Source organism: Elephas maximus, chromosome 7, assembly GCF_024166365.1.
Source record: "Elephas maximus indicus isolate mEleMax1 chromosome 7, mEleMax1 primary haplotype, whole genome shotgun sequence".
NCBI classification, from domain to species: domain Eukaryota; kingdom Metazoa; phylum Chordata; class Mammalia; order Proboscidea; family Elephantidae; genus Elephas; species Elephas maximus.
The window spans coordinates 47653196-47667442 of record NC_064825.1 but is presented as its reverse complement, the minus strand read 5'-3'; the positions used below and the strand labels follow the sequence as shown (position 1 = coordinate 47667442).

At 40.4% G+C, this 14247-nt stretch overlaps 1 protein-coding gene across 1 annotated transcript in view; it reads left to right on the top strand.

Annotated features, from left to right (window-relative positions):
- RNF169 (ring finger protein 169) overlaps window positions 1-14247 on the top strand; it is a 134586-nt gene that overhangs the window by 83827 nt on the left and 36512 nt on the right. The window lies entirely within an intron of this gene.

Sequence of the window (14247 nt, the reverse complement as noted above, 5' to 3'; positions counted from 1 at the left end):
AATAAAGGGCATCTATACAAAGCCAACAGCCAACATCACTCTAAATGGAGAGAGCCTGAAAGCATTTCCCTTGAGAACGGGAACCAGACAAGGATGCCCTTTATCACCGCTCTTATTCAGCATTCTGCTAGAGGTCCTAGCCAGAGCAATTAGGCTAGACAAAGAAATAAAGGGCATCGGGATTGGCAAGGAAGAATTAAAATTATCTCTATTTGCAGAAAACATGATCTTATACACAGAAAACCCTAAGGAATCCTCCAGAAAACTACTGAAACTAATAGAAGAGTTTGGCAGAATCTCAGGTTATAAGAGAAACATACAAAAATCACTTGGATTCCTCTATATCAACAAAAAGAACATCGAAGAGGAAATCACCAAATCAATACCATTCACAGTAGCCCCCAAGAAGATAAAATACTTAAGAATAAATCTTAGCAAAGATGTAAAACACCTATACAAAGAAAACTACAAAGTACTAGTGCAAGAAACTAAAAAGGACCTACATAAGTGGAAAAATATAGCCTTGCTCATGGATAGGAAGACTTAACATAGTAAAAATGTCTATTCTACCAAAAGCAACCTATACATACAATGCACTTCCAATCCAAATTCCAATGATATTTTTTAATGTGATGGAGAAACAAATCACCAACTTCATATGGAAGGGAAAGAAGCCCCAGATAAGTAAAGCATTACTGAAAAAGAAGAACAAAGTGGGAGGCCTTACTCTACCTGATTTTAGAACATAGTATACAGCCACAGTAGTCAAAACAGCCTGGTACTGGTACAACAACAGGCACACAGACCAATGGAACAGAATCGAGAACCCAGATCTAAGTCCATCCACGTATGAGCAGTTGATATTTGACAAAGGCCCAGTGTCAGTTAATTGGGGAAAAGATAATCTTTTTAACAAATGGTGCTGGCATAACTGGATATCCATTTGCAAAAAAAATGAAACAGGACCCATACTTCACACCATGCACAAAAACTAACTCCAAGTGGATCAAAGACCTAAACATAAAGACTAAAACAATAAAGATCATGGAAGAAAAAATAGGGACAACGTTAGGAGCCCTAATACAAGACATAAACAGAATACAAAACATGACCAAAACTGACGAAGAGAAACCAGATAACTGGGAGCTCCTAAAAATCAAACACCTATGCTCATCTAAAGACTTCACCAAAAGAGTAAAAAGACCACCTACAGACTGAGAAGGAATTTTCAGCTATGACATCTCCGACCAGCGCCTGATCTCTAAAATCTATATGATTCTGTTAAAACTCAACCACAGAAAGACAAACAACCCAATCAAAAAGTGGGCAAAGGATACGAACACGCATTTCACTAAAGAAGATATTCAGGCAGCTAACAGATACATGAGGAAATGCTCTTGATCATTAGCCATGAGAGAAACACAAATGAAAACTATGATGAGATTCCATCTCACTCCAACAAGGCTGGCATTAATCCAAAAAACACAAAATAATAAATGTTGGAGAGGCTGCGGAGAGATTGGAAATCTTATATACTGCTGGTGGGAATGTCAAATGGTAGAACCACTTTGGAAATCTATCTGGTGTTATCTTAAACAGTTAGAAATAGAACCACCATACAACCCAGAAATCCCACTCCTCGGAATATACCCTAGAGAAATAAGAGCCTTCACACAAACAGATGTGCACACCCATGTTTATTGCAGCTCTGTTTACAATAGCAAAAAGCTGGAAGGAACCAAGGTGTCCATCAACGGATGAATGGTTAAATAAATTATGGTATATTCACACAATGGAATACTACGCATCGACAAAAAACAGTGACGAATCTGTGAAACATTTCATAACATGGAGGAACCTGGAAGGCATTATGCTGAGTGAAATGAGTCAGAGGCAAAAGGACAAATATCGTATAAGACCCCTATTATAAGATCTTGAGAAACAGTATAAACTGAGAAGAACACATACTTTGGTCGTTACGAGGAGGGGAGGGAGGTAGGGTGGGAGAGGGTTATTTACTGATTAGTTAGTGGATACGAACTACTTTAGGTGAAGGGAAGGACAATACTCAATACAGGGAAGGTCAGCTCAACTGGACTGGACCAAAAGCAAAGAAGTTTCCGGGATAAACTGAATGCTTCAAAGGTCAGCGGTGCAAGGGCAGGGGTTTGGGGACTATGGCTTAAGGGGACTTCTAAATCAACTGGCAAAATAATTCTATTATGAAACATTCTGCATCCCACTTTGAAGTGTGGCACCTGGGGTCTGAAATGCTAACAAGCGGCCATCTAAGATGCATCAATTGGTCTCAACGCACCTGGATCAAGGGAGAATGAAGAACACCAAGGTCACACGATAACTAAGAGCCCAAGAGACAGAAAGGGCCTCATGAACTAGAGACTTACATCATCCTGAGACCAGAAGAAGTAGTTGGTGCCTGGCCACAATCGATGACTGCCCTGACAGGGAGCACAACAGAGAACCCCTGAGGGAGCAGGAGATCAGAATTTGGGATGCAGACCCCAAATTCTCATAAAAAGACCGTACTTAATGGTCTGAGTGAGACTAGAGGAATCCCGGTGGTCATGGTCCCCAAACCTTCTGTTGGCCCAGGACAGGAACCATTCCCGAAGACAACTCATCAGACATGGAAGGGACTGGACAATGGGTTGGAGAGAGATGCTGATGAAGAGTAAGCTACTTGTATCTGGTGGACACTTGAGACTGTGTTGGCATGTCCTGTCTGGATGGGAGATGGGAGGGTAGAGAGGGTTAGAAACTGGCAAAATGTTCACGAAAGGAGAGACTGGAAGAAGGGAGCGGGCTGACTCACTAGGGGGAGAGTAAGTGGGAGTATGGAGTAAGGTGTATATAAGCTTATATGTGACAGACTGACTTGATTTGTAAACTTTCACTTAAAGCACAATAAAAATTATTTTAAAAAAAAAAGAACCTCTTGCTTCTGGCCTGGCCAGGTCCAGATTCCCTCCAGGAAATGATCTCTTTTGTTAATTTCTGCCAAGATGAGAAATTATTCAAATTATTTTTTCTTTTGCTGCTGCCATCTTTAGAATAGAAATCAGGTGCATCAACTGAATTTTAATCTTAAGAGGAATCCCATTTAAAAAGCAAAAAAACATTGCGGTTGAGTCAGTTCCATCTCATGGTGAACTTATACCACAGAGTAGAACTGCCCCACAGGGTTTATAAGGAGCTGCTGGTGTATTCGAGCTGCCTACATTTTGGTTAGCAACCTGAGCTCTTGGCTCCTAAAAGGGAGCCGCCAGGGCTTGTAAAAGGAATCAGGAGGTGCAAATTCTCAGATTTGTTTTAGTTGGTATAGCCAAATTCAGCAAACTATCCATACAAAAACATATTGAATAAACTTTGATGTATGAATATTTCACGTTTCAGGTTTTTGTGTTTTTCCCTTTTCTCTGATTGTTTTTATATATATATCTTATTTTTATTGTGCTTTAAGTGAAAGTTAACAAATCAAGTCAGTCTCACATACAAAACCTTATAGGTATCTTGCTGTATGTGCTCTACCCCTAATGAGTCAGCACATTCCTTCTCTCCACCCTGTATTTCCGTGTCCACTTAGCCAGCTTCTGTCCCTCTTGGCCTTCACATCTCCCCTCCAGACAGGAGCTGCACATGTAGTTTCATGTGTCTACTTGATCCAGGAAGCCGACTCCTCACCAGTATCATTTTCTGTCTTATTGTTTAGTCCAATCCCTGTCTGAAGAGTTGGCTTCGGGAATGGCTCTTGTCTCAAGCTAACAGAAGGTCTGGCGACCGTGACCTCTGGGGTCCCTCCAGTCTCAGTCAGACCACTAAGCCTGGTCTTTTTATGAGAATTTGAGGTCTGCATCCCACTACTCTCCTGCTCCATCGGGGATTCTCTGTTGTGTTCTCTGTAAGGGCAATCAGCGGTTTTAGCCGGGCACCATCTTGTTCTTCTGGTCTCATGCTGTTGTAGTCTCTGACTTACATGGCCCATTCTGACTCTTGGGTTCATACTTACCTTGTATCTTTGGTGTTCTTCATTCTCCTTTGCTCCATGTGGTTAAGACTAATTGTTGCATTTTAGATGGTCGCTTGCTAGTGTGTTAAGACTCCGGACACCACTCTCCAAAATGGGATGCAGAATGTTTTCTTAATAGATTTTATTATGCCAGTTGATCTAGATGTACCCTGAAACCATGGTCCTCCAAACCCTTGCCCCTGCTATGCTGGCCTTCGAGTGTTTATTAAGGAAACTTCTTTGTTTTGGTTTAGTCTAGTTGTGCTGACCTCTCCTGTATTGTGTGTTGTCCTTCCCTTCATCTAAATTAGTTCTTGTCTACCATCTAATTAGTGAATCCGCCACTCCCTCCCTGCCTCCCCCTTCTTATAACCATCAAAGAATATTTTCATCTCTGTTTAAACTATTTCTTGAGTTGTCATGATAGTGGTCTCATACGATATTTGTCCTATTGCAACTGACTAATTTCACTCAGCATAATGCCTTCCAGATTCCTCCATGTTATGAAATGTTTCACAGATTCACCATAGTACTTCATCGATGTGTAGTATTCCATTGTGTGAATATACCATAATTTATCCATTCATGCATCGATGGGCACCTTGGTGGCTTCCTTCTTTTTTCTATTGTAAACAATGCTGCAGTGAACACGGGTGTGCATATATCTGTTCGTGTAAAAGGCTCTTATTTCTCTAGGATATATTCCAAGGAGTGGGATTGCTGGATCGTATGGTAGTTCTATTTCTAGCTTCTTAAGGAAGTGCGATACCGATTTCCAAAATGGTTGTACCATTTGACATTCCCACCAGCAGTGTATTAGTGTTCCAGTCTCTCCACAGCCTCTCCAACATTTATTATTTTGTGTTTTTTGGATTAATGTCAGCCTTGTTGGAGTGAGATGGAATCTCATTGTAGCTTTGATTTGCATTTCAATAATGGCTGATGATTGTGAGCATTTCCTCATGTATCTGTTAGCTACCTGAATGTCTCCTTTAGTGAAGTGCCTGTTCATCTCCTTTGCCCATCTTTTAATTGATTTATTTGTCTTTTTGCAGTTGAGTTTTTGCAGTAACATGTAGATTTTAGAGATCAGGCGCTGATCAGAAATGTCATAGCTCAAAACTTTTTCCCTATCTACGTAATCTTTTTACTCTTGGTGAAGTCTTTGGATGAGCATAGGTGTTTGACTTCTAGGAGCTCCCAGTTATCTAATTTCACTTTTACTGTTTGTACAGTTCTAGTAATTTTTTTTCCAATTTTTATTGTGCTTTAAGTGAAAAGTTTACAAACCAAGTCAGTCTCTCATACAAAAACTTATATACACCTTGCTATATACTCCTAGTTGCTCTCCCTCTAATGAGACAGCACTCTCCTTCCTTCCACTCCTTTTTGTGTCCATTTGGCCAGCTTCTGACCCCGTCTGCCCTCTCATCTCCCCGCCAGACAGGAGCTGCCCACATAGTCTCATGTGTCTACTTGATCCAAGAAGCTTATTCTTCACCAGTATCATTTTCTATCCCACAGTCCAGTCTAATCCCTGTCTGAAGAGTTGGTTTTGGGAATGGTTCCTGTTTTGGGTTAAGAGAAGGTCTGGGGACTGTGACTTCTGCGGTCCTTCTAGTCTCAGACCATTAAGTTTGGTCTTTTTACAAGAATTTGGGGTCTGCATCCCACTACTCTCCTGCTCCCTCAGGGGTTCTGTGTTGTGTTCCCTGTCAGGGCAGTCATCGGTTGTAGCCAGGCGCCATCTAGTTCTTCTGGTCTCAGGCTGATGTAGTCTCTGGTTTATGTGGCCCTTTCTGTCTCTTGGACACATAATTACCTTGTGTCTTTTGTGTTCTTCATCATCCTTTGGTCCAGGTGGGTTGAGACCAATTGATGCATCTTAGACTGCCGCTTGCTAGTGTTTAAAACCCAAGACGCCACTCTCCAAAGTGGAATGAAGAATGTTTTCTTAACAGATTTTATTATGCCATTTGACCTAGATGTCCCCTAAAACCATGGTCCCCAAACCCCGCCCCTGCTACTCTGGCCTTCGAAGTGTTCAGTTTATTCAGGAAACTTCTTAGCTTTTGGTTTAGTCCAGTTGTGCTGACCTTTCCTGTATTGTGTATTGTCTTTCCCTTCACCTAAAAGACTTCTTATCTAGTGTTAGTAAAAACCCCTCTTTCTCTCTCCTTCCCCCCTCTCATAGCCATGAAAGAATATTTTCTTCTGTGTTTAAACTGTTTTTCGAGTTCTTATAATAATGGTCTCATACAATATTTGTCCTTTTGCAACTGACCAATTTCACTCAGCATAATGCCTTCCAGATTCCTCCATGTTATGAAATATTTCACGGATTCATCATTGTTCTTTATCGATGTGTAGTATTCCCTTGTGTGAACATAGTGTAATTTATCCATTCATCCATTGACGGGCACCTTGGTTGCTTCCATCTTTTTGCTATTGTACACAGTGCTGCAGTGAATATGGGTTTGCATATATCTGTTCTTCTAAAGGCTCTTATTTCTCTAGGATGTATTCCAAGGAATCGGGTTGCTGGATCGTATGGTAGTTCTATTTCTAGCTTTTCAAGGAAGTGCCAGATCAATTTCCAACGTGGTTGTACCATTTTACTTTCCTACTAGCAGTGTAAATGCTCCAGTCTCTCCACAGCCTCTCCCACATTTATTATTTTGTGTTTTTTGGATTAATGCCAGCCTTTTGGAGTGAGATGGAAATCTCATTGTAGTTCTGATTTGCATTTCAGTAATGGCTGATGATTGTGAGCATTTCCTCATGTATCTGTTAGCTACCTGAATGTCTTCTTTAGTGAAGTGCCTGTTCATCTCCTTTGCCCATTTTTTAATTGGGAAATTTTTCTTTTTGATGTTGAGTTTTTGCAGTATCATGTAGATTTTAGAGATCAGGTGGTGATTGGAAATGTCATACCTAAAAACTTCTTCCCAGTCTATAGGTAATCTTTTTAGTCTTTTGGTGAAGTCTTTAGATGAACGTAGGTGTTTTATTTTTAGGAGCTCGCAGTTACCTTGTTTCTCTTCTGCATTGTTAGTAATGTTTTGTATATCGTTTATGCCATGTATTAGGGCTCTAGCATTGTCCTATTTTTTCTAACATGATCTTTATCGTTTTAGGTTTTCTATTTAGGTCTTTGATCCTTTTTGAGTTCGTTTTTGTGCATGGTGTAAGGTATGAGTCTTGTTTCATTTTTTTGCCAATGGATATCCAGTTATGCCAGCACCACTTATTAAAGAGACTGTCTTTTCCCTGTTTAACTGACTTTGGGCATTTGTCAAATGTCAGCTGCTCATATGTGGATGGATTTATGCCTGGATTCTTAACTGTTCCACCAGTCTATATATCTTTTGTTGTACCAGTACCAGCTTGTTTTGACTACTGTATAGTATGTTGTAAAATCAGGTAGTGTGAGGCCTCCCACTTTATTTTCCTTTTTCAGTAATGCTTTACTTATCCGGGGCATCTTTCCCTTCCACATGAAGTTGGTGATTTGTGTCTCCATCTCATTAAAAAATGTCACTGGTATTTGGATCAGAATTGTATCTGTAGATCGCTTTGGGCAGAGTAGACATTTTTATAATGTTGAGTCTTCCTTTCCATGAGCGAAGTGTGTTTTTCCACTTACGTAGGTCTCTTTTGCTTTCTTACAGTAGTGTCTTGTAGTTTTCTTTGTAAAGGTGTTTTCTGCATCTCGTTAGATTCATTCCTAAGTATTTTATCTTCTTAGGGGCTGTTGTAAATGGTATTGATTTGGTGATTTTCTCTTCATTTCCCTCTTTGTTGCTGTAGAGGAATCCAACTGATTTTTTTATGTTTATCTTGTACCCTGATACTCTGCTGAACTCTTCTGTTAGTTTCAGTAGTTTTCTTGAGGATTCTTTTACGTTTTTCTGTGTATAAGATCATGTCATCTGCAAACAGATTCTTTTACTTTTTCTTTGCCAATTTGGATGCTGTTTATTTTTTATCTAGTCTAATAGCTCTGTCTAGGACCTCCAGCACAATGTTGAATAAGAGTGGTGATAAAGGGCATCGTTGTCTGGTTCCCGTTCTCAGTGGGAATGGATTCAGACTCTCTCCGTTTAAGATCATGTTGCTTGTTGGCTTTGTATAAATGCCCTTTATAATGCTGAGGAATTTTCCTTGTATTCCTTTTTTTTTTTTTTAATAATTTTTATTGTGCTTTAAGTGAAAGTTTACAAATCAAGTCAGTCTGTCACATACAAGCTTATATACACCTTACTCCATACTCCCACTTACTCTCCCCCTAATGAGTCAGCCCGCTCCCTCCTTCCAGTCTCTCCTTTCATGACGATTTTGCCAGTTTCTAACCTTCTCTATCCTCCTATCTCCCCTCCAGACAGGAGATGACAACACAGTGTCAAGTGTCCACCTGATACAAGTAACTCACTCTTCGTCAGCATCTCTCTCCCACCATTGTCCAGTCCCTTCCATGTCTGATGAGTTGTCTTCGGGAATGGTTCCTGTCCTGGGCCAACAGAAGGTTTGGGGACCATGACCGCCAGGATTCCCCTAGTCTCAGTCAGACCATTAAGTCTGGTCTTTTTATGAGAATTTGGGGTCTGCATCCCACTGATCTCCTGCTCCCTCAGGGGTTCTCTCTTGTGCTCACTGTTAGGGCAGTCATCGGTTGTGGCAGGGCACCATCTAGTTCTTCTGGTCTCAGGATGATGTAAGTCATTGGTTCATGTGGCCCTTTCTGTCTCTTGGGCTCATAGCTATTGTGTGACCTTGGTGTTCTTCATTCTCCTTTGATCCAGGTGGGTTGAGACCAATTGATGCATCTTAGATGGCCGCTTGTTAGCATTTAAGACCCCAGATGCCACATTTCAAAGTGGGATGCAGAATGTTTTCATAATAGAATTATTTTGCCAATTGACTTAGAAGTTCCCTTAAGCCATAGTCCCAAACTCCTGCTCTTTTTTGCTTGTTGTTTGCTTGATATACTTTTTTCCATCCTTTGAGTTTTAGTTTGTTTGTGTCTCTAAGTCTAAGGTGTGTCTCTTGTAGGCAGCATATAGACGGATCGTGTTTCTTTATCCAGTCTCAGACTCTCTGTCCCTTTATTGGTGCGTTTAGTCCATTTACATTCAGCGTAATTATAGATATGTGTTTAGTGCTGTCCTTTTGATGCCTTTTTGTGTGTGTTGTTGATAATTTCATTTTTCCACTTACTTTTTTTGTGCTGAGACGTTTTTCTTTGTAAATTGTGTGTTCCTCATTTTCATAGTAGTTGACTTTATGTTTGCTGAGTCGTTACGTATATCTTGGTTTTTATTCTGAGTTATGGAGTTGTTATACCTCTTTGTGGTTACCTGAATATTTACCCCTATTTTTCTAAGTAAAAACCTAACTTGTATTGTCCTATCTTGCCTTGTTTCCCTCTCCATGTGGCAGTTCTGTGCCTCCTGTATTTAGTCCCTCTTTTTGATTATTGTGATCTTTTACATATTGACTTCAATGATTCCCTGTTTTCAGCGTTTTTTTCTTTTTAAAATTAATCTTAATTTGTTTTTGTGATTTCCCTGTTTGAGTTGATATCAGGATGTTCTGTTCTGTGACCTTGTGTTGTGCTGGTATCTGATATTATTTTTTTTTCTGACCAAACAATTTCCTTTAGTATTTCTTGTAGCTTTGGTTTGGTTTTTACAAATTCTCTAAGCTTGTGTTTATCTGTAAAAGTTTTAATTTCACCTTCATATTTGAGAGAGAGTTTTGCTGGATATATGGTCCTTGGCTGGCAGTTTTTCCCCTTCAGTGCTCTGTCTATGTCATCCCATTGCCTTCTTGACTGCATGGTTTCTGCTGAGTAGTCTGAACTTATTCTTACTGATTCTCCTTTGTAGGAAACCTTTCTTTTATCCCTGGCTGCTTTTAAAATTTTCTCTTTATCTTTGGTTTTGGCAAGTTTGATGATAATATGTCTTGGTGATTTTCTTTTTGGATCAGTCTTATATGGGGTTCGATGAGCATCTTGGATAGATATCCTTTCGTCTTTCATGATGTCAGGGAAGTTTTCTGCCAACAGATCTTCAACTATTCTCTCTGTATTTTCTGTTATCCCTCCCTGTTCTGGGACTCCAATCCCACGCAAGTTATTCTTCTTGATAGAGTCCCACATGATTCTTAGGGTTTCTTCATTTTCTTAACTTCTTTTATCTGATTTTTTTTTCAGCTATATTGGTGTCAATTCCCTTGTCCTCCAGGTCCTCCACTCTGCATTCCAATTGCTGGATTCTGCTCCTCTGACTTCCTGTTGAGTTGTCTAATTCTGCAATTTTACTGTTAATCTTTTGGATTTCTGAATGCTGTCTCTCTATGGATTCTTGCAGCTTATTAATTTTTCCACTACGTTCTTGAATAATCTTTTTGATTTCTTCAACTGCTTTATCAGTGTGTTCCTTGGCTTTTTCTGTAGATTGCCTTAGTTCATTTCTGAGGTCATCCCTGATGTCTTGAAGCATTCTGTAAATTAGTTTTTTATATTCTGCATCTGACAATTCCAGGGTTTTATCTTCATTTGGGAAAGATTTTGATTCTTTAGTTTGGGGAGTTGTAGAAGCAATCATGGTCTGCTTCTTTATGTGGTTTGATATTGACTGCTGTCTCCGAGCCATCTCTAAGATGTTGTAGTGATTTATTTTATATTTGCTCACTGAGTCTTATCTTGTTTTGTTTTCTTTCAATATACGTAGATGGGCTACTAGATTGCGCTGGCTTGATTGTTGTAGCCCTTGAATCACTTATGTCCTATTACCAGCTGGTTTGGGCTGTTAACCAGATATAGAAGCCTGAGAGTCCATTCACTATTCTTGAGTAGAATCTGATTTTGGGTCATCAAGTGTTTGGTGCAGACTGTCACCTATCCACCTAGAGGAGTAGTTGTGATAGTTGTGTGCACCAGATTCTAGTAGCAGCAGGGGTTCACACTCCAGGGGGGGCAGGATGCTGACAGTCTTCCTCCAAGTGCCAGTGAGGTAGGTGTGTCTCTATTCCTAAAGCGCTTTGGCGGGTGGGCTCTGCAGCTGTACCTTAGGCACCCAATGCAGGTACCTCTACAGATTGGTATGTGTCACCCTCCTTAGACCCCTAAGGCAGGAGGCTAGGTGGTCTTGGGGGAGCGTCAGCCCTCAGTTCCCCGTTGTGGGTCAGTGAGGGCTCTGTTGAATAAGCAGAGATATCAGACCTGGGAAACTTGTCTTTCCAGTAATCGGCTAAAACAATTACAGTCAGATCCCTGTCAGAATTGCCTTTGCATTATAATAGCCACTTTGTTCCCTGTAGGGATGAAAGCCCAAGACTGTGGATCACATATGCTTGGCTGGAGCTGGTTCTGTATTTTTAGTCCAATTAGGGAAGGATTTTTGGTCCCTGGGTTTTTTGTAGCTGCTTCTCTCAGGCCAGGAGAATGGGTTAGGAAAAGACCAAGAAAAAAAAAAGCATAACCACAGAGCACTTCACTCTCTGGCTCAGGAAATTCCAATGTTAATGAAGCCACCTGGTAAGGGGAGGGGAGGGATCAGACAAATAGGAGAGAGTAGCACCCCGGAATATAGACAAAGTTACTTACCTTGTTGGGTGATGACTGTCTTATCTGAAATTCCCGAGGGGTGTGTAGCCTGTGTGCGTTGGCTGGGTCAGGACTGCCCCCAAGGGTCAGGCCCGCGTCCTGTGCTTGTGCTGTCTCAGAAGCCGTGGTCAGTTCTTCCGCTCCCAGGCCTAAGCTCAGCACCAAGGTTCCCGGCTGGGACGCCACACTCCAGGCTCCAAAACCAGTCTCTGCCTCCCAGTGACTTCTCCTCTTGTCAGCCGCGTCGCTGCACTTCCTGCCTGCGTGCACTGGCTGGGGTTCCCCCGAGGTCACTTCTGGGGGTTAGGGCTGCATCCCGTGTTTGTGCCGTCTCACAATGCTGTGCTCAGCTCCCCTGCGCCCAGACCAAACCCAGCGCCAAAGTTTCCTGTCTGGGGCGCTGGCTCCAGGCTCCGAAAGCAGTCATTGTTTCCCCGTGGTTGTTCGTTCTCAGTCTCTGTCACTCAGGTGAACACTTTAGATCTGTGTTTGATGGTCAGGGTTCATAGATTGTTATGTATGTGATCGATTCACTTGTTTTTCTGAGTCTTTGTTGCAAGAGGGATCCGAGGTAGCTAGTCAGATGGCTACCTAATCAGCCATCTTGGCCCCGCCTCCCTTGTATTCCTATTTTGCTGAGATTTTTTTCATCAATGGGTGTTGATGTTTGTCATATGCCTTGTCTGCATCAATGATAAAATCATGTGGTTCTTGCCTTTCGTTTTATTTATGTGATGGATTACGTTAATTGTTTTTCTAATTTTGAACCATCCCTTCATACCTGGAATGAATCCAACTTGGTCATGGTGAATTATTTTTTTCTTATGTTGTTGAATTCTATTGGCTAGAATTTTGTTGAGGATTTTTGCATCTAAGTTCATCAGGAATATTTGTGTGTAATTTTCTTTTTTTGTGGAGTCTTTACCTGGTTTTGGTATCAGGGTTATGCTGGCTTCATAAAATGAGTTTGGGAGTATTCCATCCTTTTCTATGCGCTGAAGTACCTTCAGTAGTGGTGGTGTTAACTCTTCTCTAAAAGTTTGGTAGAATTCTCCAGTGAAGCCGTCAGAGCTGGGGCTTTTCTTTTTGGGGAGTTTTTTGATTACTTTTTTATCTCTTCTTTTGTTATAGGTTTATTTAGTTGTTCTGCCTCTGTTTGTGTTAGTTTAGGTAGGTAGTGTGTTTCTAGAAATTTGTCCATTTCTTGTAGGTTTTAAAGTTGTTATGGTACAACTTTTCATAGTACTCTGTTAAGATTTTTTTCGTTTCAGTTGAGTCTGTTGTATTATTGCCCATCTCATTTCTTATTCAGGCTATTTGCTTAGTCTGCTGTTTTTCTTATGTCAGTCCGGCCAGTGGTTCATGGATTTTGTTAATCTTTTCAAAGAACCAGCTTTTGGTCTTGTTAACTGTTTCAATTCTGTTTCTGTTTTCTATTTCATTTAATTCTGCTCTAATTTTTATTATTTGCTTTCTTCTGGTGCCTGAGGGTTTCTTTTGTTGCCCTCTTTTCAAGTTGTAGGGATAATTCTTTGATTTTGGCTCTTTCTTTTTGTATGTGTGCATTTACTGATATAAATTGACCTCTGAGCACTGCTTTCGCTGTGTCCCAAAGGTTCTGATAGGAAGTGTTCTCTCTTTTTTTAAAAATAATGTTTATTATGCTTTAAGTGAAAGTTTACAATTCAAGTCAGTCTCTCACACAAAAAGTTATGTACACCTTGCTAGATACTCCCAATTACTCTCCCCCTAATGATAACAGCCTGCTCCTTCCCTCCACTCTCTTTGTATCCATTTCACCAGCTTCTAACCCCCTCTACCCTCTCATCTCCTTTCCAGGCAGGAGATACCAACAGTCTCAAGTGTCCACCTGATCCAAGAAGCTCACTCCTCACCAGCATCCCTTTCCAACCCAGGAAGTGTTTTCATTCTTGTTGTATTCTGTGAATTTCTTTATTCTGTCCTTAATTTGTTTTATAATCCAGTCATTTTTGAACAAAGTGTTGTTCAGTTTCCATGTGTTTTATTTCTTTTCCCTGATTTTTCAGTTACCGAGTTTTAGTTTTATGCCTTTATTGTTAGAGAAGATGCCTTGTTCGATGTTTTGCGTTCTGTTAAGGGTTGCTTTATGGCCTAATATTGGTCTATTTAGAGAATGTTCCCTGTGTACTGGAAAAGAAGGTATACTTGGATGCTGTTGAGTGGAGTTTTCTGTATATGTCTATGGGTTCAAGTTGGTTAATTTTGGCTTTTAGGTCTTTGGTGTCTTTATTGAGCTTTTTTCTGTTAGTTCTGTTCTTCACTTTAAGTGGTGTGTTGAAGTCTCCTACTATCATTGTGGAGCTATCTGTCTCACTTTTCAGTGCTGTTAGAGTTTGTTTTATGTATCTTGAAGCCCTGTCGTTGGGTGCATAAATATTTAATATGGTAATATCCTCCTGGTATATTGTCCCTTTAATCATTATATAGTGTCCTTCCTCATCATTTGTGGTAGAATTAAGTTTGAAGTCTGTTTTGTCAGAAATTAGTATACCCACTCCAGCTTTTTTTTGATTGTTGTTTGCTTGATAAATTTTTTTTTCATCTTTTGAGTTTTAGTTTGTCTTTA